This window comes from Neomonachus schauinslandi, chromosome 9, assembly GCF_002201575.2.
Source record: "Neomonachus schauinslandi chromosome 9, ASM220157v2, whole genome shotgun sequence".
Lineage (NCBI taxonomy): Eukaryota > Metazoa > Chordata > Mammalia > Carnivora > Phocidae > Neomonachus > Neomonachus schauinslandi.
In genome coordinates, this window is record NC_058411.1 from 123677070 (window position 1) to 123683857 (window position 6788).

General features: G+C 38.3%; 1 pseudogene; it reads right to left on the bottom strand.

Moving 5' to 3' along the window:
- Positions 1-4697: 4697 nt before the first annotated feature.
- On the bottom strand, positions 4698-5579 carry LOC110572251 (annotated as a pseudogene).
- Between the last annotated feature and the right edge of the window lie 1209 nt (positions 5580-6788).

A 6788-nucleotide genomic window follows, 5' to 3' on the forward strand; every position in this document is an offset into this window, starting at 1 on the left:
AAACTACATATCTGATAAAGGGTTAATGTCCAAAATATATAAGGAACTCTTACAACTCAATAGCACAAAAGCAAGTAATTCATTCCAATTTTAGTATATGTGCTGCCAAAGCGAGCACAAAAAGCAAGTAATTCAATTAAAAAAATAGGCAAAGGACCTGAATAGACATTTTTCCAAAGAAGATATTCAAATGGTCCACAGGTACATGAAAAGGTGCTTAACATCACTAATTATTAGGGAGATACAAATCAAAACCACAATGAGATATCACCTTACAGCAGTTAGAATGACTACTATCAAAAAGACAAGAGATAGTAAATGCTGGTGAGGCTGTGAAGAAAAGGGAACCCTTATGAACTGTTGGTAAGATCATAAATTGATTTAGCCACTATGGAAAACAGTATGGAGGTTCCTCCTTGTCCTTTGCTGGTTTTGGTACTATCTTTTCTATCATAAGTTCTTTTTTTCTTTCAAGATTTTATTTAAATTCAAATTAGCTCACATACAGTGTAGTATTCGTTTCAGGGGTAGAATCTAGTGATTCATCAGTTGCATATAACACCCAGTGCTCATTACATCAAGTACCTTCCTTAATCCCCATCACACAATTACCCCACCCCCCCACCTCACCTCCAGCAACCCTCAATTTGTTCCTTATATTTAAGAGTCTCTTATTGTTTGCCTCCCTCTCTGTCTTTATCTTATTTTTCCTTCCCTTCCTCTATGTTCATTCCTTTCTGTTTCTTAAATTCCACAGAGTGAAATCATTTGGTATTTGTTATCTATCATAAGTTTTTAATTTTGGACAAGTCAAAGATGTCTTTTTCTTTATGAACTTTAACATTAATGTTATGTAAAGAAAGAACTTTCTTCAATATAGTAGAGAGATTCACTACATTTTCTCCTACTACTTCCTTAAGGGGTGGGAGAATGGGTGAAGGTGAGCAAAAGGTACAAACTTCCAGCTAAAAGATAAATAAATTCTGAGTATGTAAATCTAGGGCATGGTGACTATATTTAATAACACTGTATTGTATATTTGAAAGTTGCTAAGAGAGTAGATCTTGAAAGTTCTCATCATAAGAAAAATATGAGGCTGAATAAGTTTAAGTAAACTTATAGTAATGATTTCATAATATACACGTATATCAAATCATTATGTTGTATGCCTTAAATGTATATAATGTTATATGTCAATTACATCTCAATAAAAACAGAAAAAACTCATTTTCATTCATTTAATCCATATTTTCCTATATATTCTTTAACATGTTCATGGTAGTTAAAATTCCTTTGTACTAACTCAAATAGCTAGAATACTTGTGAGTTTTCCTTATTATCTTTTTTTCTCTTGATTTATCAGTCATGTTTTCTGCATTCTCTTTATGTCTCACATTTTTTAATACATGCTGGATATTGTATATAAATGAACCATAGTGACTGAGGAAGTTGATATTTATTTTTCTCAGGGGGTGGTTCATCATTGCCTCCTTGAGGCAGAGCTGGAAGGCTGATTACTTCAATCCAATCAGGGATTGAGCAGCTTTGGGCTATGTAGGTTTGGCTCTCCTAGGCTTTTGACCTCCATCACCATGGTTCTTTTATATATACAATAACCAGCACACACAATAAGAGCTGCTCTCCCATACTGTATAATATTGATATTACATAATGTCCAACAGCAAAGTCATCTGATAATGGATTTCCCGTATTTGTTTTGTATTCTATCTGAACATAGTATTTGCCTTTAACTTTGAGGCTACTTTTTATTTATTTTATTTTATTTTATTTTATTTTTATTTATTTGAGAGAGAGAATGAGAGAGAGAGAGAGAGCACATGAGAGGGGGGAGGGTCAGAGGGAGAAGCAGACTCCCTGCTGAGCAGGGAGCCCGATGTGGGACTCGATCCCGGGACTCCAGGATCATGACCTGAGCCGAAGGCAGTTGCTCAACCAACTGAGCCACCCAGGCGCCCGAGGCTACTTTTTAAAAAATATTTATTTATTTATTTATTTATTTGAGAGAGAGAGCATGAGCAGGGGGAAGAACAGAGGGAGAGGGACAAACAGACTCTGTGCTGAGAGCCTGATACAGGGCTCAATCCTACGACCCTGAGGTCATGACCTGAGCCGCAATCAAGAGTTGGACGCTCGGTTGGTGACTGAGCCACCCAGGTGCCCCGAGGCTATTTTTGTCTCTTGGAAATACAGTGACCTATACCTGGTTTTAAAGACTGCAGTGATGATCATTAGTATGACTTTTCTTTAGAGACACAATTCATCAAGTTTGTGCTGAACAGCATTATTGGTTTTGTAAAAATTCCATTGTTTTACCAGAAAGTAGCTCACTATGCTTGCCTTGAAAATTAGATAAAAACATTGATGGATCATGTCATTATTTGTCAAATTTTCATAAATGCCGATTATTGGAGGAATAGACCGCCAGTCCAAAAAAAATACCAATTTTCAGAAATTCATCTTTGTACTTCCTATTTATTGATTGATTGATGGCACTAAGTTTTTATTTAAATTCTTGTTAGGTAAGATACAGTGTAATATTGGTTTCAGGTATATAATTTAGTAATTCAACACTTCCATACAACACCTGGTGCTCATCACAACCAGTGCCCTCCTTAATCCCCATCACCTATTTAACCCAACCCCCACCCCACCAGCCCTCTGATAACCATCAGTTTATTCTCTACAGTTAAGTAAGAGTCTGTTTCTTGGTTTGACTCTCTCTCCCCCATGCTCATTTGTTCTGTTTCTTAAATTCCACATATAAATGAGATCATACGGTATTTGTATTTCTCTGACTGACTTATTTCACTTAGCATAATACTCTCTAGCTCCACTCACGTTACAAATAGAAAAATTTCATTCTTTTTTATGGCTGAGTAATATTCCATTGTATATCTCTACCACATCTTCTTCATCCATTCTTACATTTTTTAAGGTACATATTTTTTTCTTTTTGAATACTGCTTTTAAGCTTTCATGAACGGCTCTGAACCACTGATCTACTCTGAGAATTAGGGTTGTATTACAACACAGTGCTGGTAAGAAAAACATGTAAAAATGGTCAATGTAAAAAATAGCATAGTTGTGATGAACTGTTAATGAGACAAATTACCCAGTGAAGAAATACTAATAGAATTAACAAGGGATGCTTGTTGTTGGATACCAAACAGTCATCAAAGTGATCTTGTGGTACCCACAACCTTGTAGGAAAGGGAAATTACCAAAAGCCTTGCAACATGATCATTGGGGGCCCACTGTCTTTAGGAATAAGTTTAGAGCCTTGCTAATAGAACATATTTTCTTCCAATATGGTTTTAGATTAAAGCTTGCAAATTCATGCCCTGAGGGCTGTATTGCATCACAAACATCTTTGTTTGGTCTGTATAGTATTTTTTAAAATTTTGAAATTTCATATAAAAATCTGGTACCTTTTGAACAAACAAAAATCACTCCCTCATGTCAACCACTGGAGCTGGGTAGAAGCTGTTCTTAGTTAAAACCTGCATGCTCCAAATTGCCAGTTAGCATCACTTCTTATTTTGAAACACTTATGGGATGCCTGGGTGGCTGAGTCAGTTAGGCATCTGCCTCTGGCCCGGTCATGATCCTGGGGTCCTGAGACTGAGTCCCACATTGGGTTCCCTGCTCAGCTGGGAGTCTACTTCTCCCTCTCCCTCTGCCCCTTCCCCCTGTTTGTGCTCTCTCTCTCAAATAAATAAATAAAATCTTAAAAAAAAAAAAAAGAAAGAAAGAAAACACTTGGCTTGCTTTATGCCCTAACATTACTTACCTGGCTTTTTTTTTTTTTAAAGATTTTATTTATTTTTCAACAGAGGGAGAGAGATAGCGAGAGAGGGAACACAAGCAGGGGGAGTGGGAGAGGGAGAAGCAGGCTCCCCATTGAGCAGGGAGCCCGATGTGGGACTTGATCCCAGGGTCCTGGGATCATGACCTGAGCCGAAGGCAGACGCTTAACAACTGAGCCACCCAGGTGCCCACTTACCTGGCTCCTGTAAGCACTTGTGGTTTTAACTTGCATTTTCGTGATTATTAGCAGAATTGAGCCTTTCCTGTTTTCTCTTTTGTGAATAGCCCATTTGTCTCTTATAATTTTTCTATTTTGTTAGTTTTTTCTTATTGATATACATATAGTCTGAATTAGTCCCCTGAGGTTTTTATGTGTTGTGAAGCCTTTCTCCTAGTTTACACTGATTTTTCTTTTTTTTTTTTTTAAGTTTGTGTTTCCCCCCACTGTTTTTGTGCTCCTCTTTGTAATTATATTTCAGGTTCCTCCAAAATAAGGCCCCAGGAACCCCCAGGTTCAAATATGTCCCTGAGCTTGGTCCACTGCTGTCTTGTCTTCATGCTTGGGTATTCGTTCACCAACATTAAACCCCAGGATAGAAGATGTGACACAGCAGGACTCCCTCTTCCATGGCACGAGTCCTTTGCTGACTTGAGAGGTGGCAGTGGCAGCCAACACAGAAAAAGGACTGGAACTTTTCCTTGGAACTGGACTGTGATAAGTGCCTCAGGAATCTCATCATCTTTTCCTTGACCCCTCCCTCTAGTTTCTGAAGATAGAGTAGAAAATAATCTTCTCGGAAGGGACTGATAACAATTCCAAAAGACAAAACACATACTTCCAATGCACTGTGCTTTCAGATATCCTAGATTTAATTCAGCTGCCAAATGAGCTGATTGATGCATTCACCTCAATAAACAGGTAAGCCCACCTCCTTGAGGAAGCCCACCCTATTCTTGGCAGCAGGAGGGGCCCCTGAAAAATGGAAAGGACATAAGAACTCAGAGATCGTCTGGAAATTCTTCCCCGGAAAGGCAATTTCATGAATGAGGTCTTCCGAGCAAATAACACCACCCTTCCCCAGGTGCTTCCCAATCACTGTGTTGTCAGTCAAAGGGATGGCTTTATTCTTCTTCCTCTTTTTTGTAAGTACCTCCATGCTCATCGTGGAGCCCAACAGGGGGCTTGAACTCAGGACCCTGAGATCAAGACCAGAGCTGAGATCAAGAGTCAGAAGCTTAATCCACTGATCCACCCACATGCCCCAGGATGGTTTTATTCTTGACTTTGGCTTGTCCACGTTTCCAGATGAGTTCCCGGACAGACTTCAAATTTGGAAATCCCCAGGTCACATAAGGTTCATTTTTATATACGCAGCATTTTTATGGTCTGGGGGGATCACTCTGACAAAGACACCACTGAAAATCTTCAGGCGAAGCCTTGCAGGGGTCCTCTGCACTCATTAATCCTTTGGATGTGAACAACAAAGGCCAAGGAATGTTTATCTGGCACTTCTAAGCCATGATGTTTCACTTCTAGATGTCTGAGGCACACCCTGTCACGTTGCTACCGCCAAGAATCGTGGGAACCATTCCAGTCGCTTAAATTTGCGCTCTTTTATGTTCTTCTGCTCCTTCTTGTCTAAAAGTACCTGCTTTGCTTGAGTGGCTTTAAGGGCCTGATAAGCCTTCCTCGTTTTCAGGAGATTTTCTGGAACCAAAGGGATCTTTTTTCTTTGCTCTTGCTCCGCCATGTTTCCAAAGCTCTAAGCGTGCATTTCAATGAGTAGGAGTTTTATATTTTCTTGTAGTTCAATCTATTAAACCTCTCCCATATAGTTTGTGCTTAGTTTTTGAAATACCAAGAACCATTTTGGCAATATTTCAACAGCTTTACCTATATGACACAATGTTTTTTATATACATATATACAAATATGTTAAAATAATAAATATGACTAAATTATACAGCTGTAACTAGCTTTAAATATTGTAATTAAAATTGTACAATTAAAATAAGCATGCCAGCCAACGGTTTAAAAAAAAGTTTCACTTTGGTATTTATTTAGCTTTTGAGCTACTGAAATCAATGGCCAGAGTGAAGCAATTATCTGATGCTTGTGGGTGGCAACCTTGGAGAATCTCAGCCTCTTCCTCCATCCCATCCTATTTTTGTCTTTCATAGCAGATATTTATCTTAATGTGAGATTATATTATTTTCTTTATAATCATAATCTTAAAAAGCTTAAAATAGTACTAAATTTCGTGTGGAATAAAGCATATTCTCAGCATCTTACTGTCTTAGTGATTTCTACTTTAGCCTTAAGTATAATTATGTAAACTCTTATCTAGACTGTTGTTTTAACTTAGTGCTATCTAAAAATAATGAAAAAGGGAAAATATAGAGCCCAAATTAACCATAACTACCTCTGCTTTCTGAGGAAGGCAGAATAATTCACATCAGCGAAGAAAAAAATCTCTCTATGGCTTCTTTCTCCTAACATACACTGGTGGAAGAGAGAGAAGGGTTTGAGAAATTCCAGTTTGGCAGAGCCTTTGGATATTCAAATGGAGTCCCAGCGCTTAGTTCTTCAGAGGAAGGGCCAGAGATTTGGGGGTGGAGGACAGAGAAGAAGAAAGAGGGGAAGAGAGGGCTAAGTAATTTGGCAGAAGGCTGGAGACTGAGCTGGTAAATATGTTCAAGGAACTTTTTAAGGAAAAAGATTGGAGATTCGAGATGACTCTACTCTCCCTGGTAATTCAGATCTTTGTTATAATCTGCTTTATATACACATGCTTTGTGTGAACAATGCTTTTGAGGAAAGGAAATCTGTTTTATGTGATGCAAGGTGTAACAGGGACAGCATGTGTGGGATAGTGAGATGATCCTTCTATTGAACCAGCTCAGCTGTGAAAGATGATATGCACAAATAGGAATTGGGTGGCTTTGTGCTCCTGAAAGAC